This window comes from Solanum tuberosum, unplaced genomic scaffold (genome assembly GCF_000226075.1).
Source record: "Solanum tuberosum cultivar DM 1-3 516 R44 unplaced genomic scaffold, SolTub_3.0 scf00640, whole genome shotgun sequence".
NCBI lineage: Eukaryota > Viridiplantae > Streptophyta > Magnoliopsida > Solanales > Solanaceae > Solanum > Solanum tuberosum.
This window is the reverse complement of record NW_006239562.1, coordinates 203175-204567: the sequence shown is the minus strand read 5'-3', so window position 1 is coordinate 204567 and position 1393 is coordinate 203175.

Sequence of the window (1393 nt, the reverse complement as noted above, 5' to 3'; positions counted from 1 at the left end):
TTTTCATGATAGAAGTACACGTGGCCTTCTCTTTCTAATATTCCTAATTTTTTTTAAATTGAATTTAAAACAAAAATTGATAATACCCTGGCAATTACTATTCTGCCCTTCAATCATATTAGATTTTTGAAATTGCCATTGGTCGTCCGGTCGTCTTCACCTTTCTATTTAATATATAGAAGAATAGAAAAGAAAAATACATCCAACACCAAAGATTTGTGCCGAAAATGTGTTGCTAGATCTCTATTGTAAGGCCACAAAACCTCTACAGGTAGCTATATTCTCACGATATACATGTCATACTTTCAAAATACTCTCTAACAATACCTCCAGTTCATTAGCCTTCTACCATGACACTATAATATTACATATTAGTTGTTTTGAAGCATATATAATATTTGTATTACTTAGGACCATACATTTATGTTATCACATCAAAAACGAAATGATACACAATCCTTAAGAAATTATTCCTCCTTGTCACAATAAGATCTGGCACAATGCAATAAATATGTTGCGAAATAGACATAATTAGATACTTAGGCATTTGTCAAGTCTAATGTAACTCGCTCTAATTGACAATATCTGCCTAATCTTAGCATCTATAGAATTTCTATGAGATATTTCCTATATAAAAAAAAAAGTCTAAATATATGCAGAGACTGATATGCCAAATTTAAGTTTTGGTGATTATCATTTCACGTATCCAGGTAATAATCTCAGTCATTTGAAGCTTCATCAGTTGGAATATAATTTATTTTGTCATATCAAATTTATTTTAATGATTAATATAGTTGAGTGATTTTTGAAGATAAAAACCTTAAGTTGAGTGATTTTATTGATATAGAACATTGTTCAATGACTTTTCTAGATAATTTCCTATAGTTGAGTGATCTTTTAAAATATTAACTTTAAAACAAATAGATGAATAGGAACAGAGCCAAAAAGGGAACACCTCTGGAAAAAAAATTAAAGAACAGGAACAAAACAAAAAAAAGTTTGACATGGAGTGTGCGACTTTTTAAGCTACAAAAATAATAGGTCACAAATTAAAACAAAATGAGTGGCTTACTTAGTTTAACCCCATTCAAATTGCAGAAATATGATATGTATACTTTTCTTGAATAGGAATAATATTTATTGATATCAAGAATCAGAACAACATGAGATGACAAAGAGCAAGCTCTTACTCAATGCAGCATCATGGCCATTCAAGGTTTTCTCCACGGAGTTTGTGAAGTGAAATTAAGATTTCTCAAAGTCGGTGTAATGTGAATCCTGCAAGCTTTTAATCAAGTGTCGATATGTTATTTAGACACTAACACAAATATATTACAATTGAAATACATCAAATTTCTCATAAACATTAAGTATAACTTTAATGGAAAAAAAA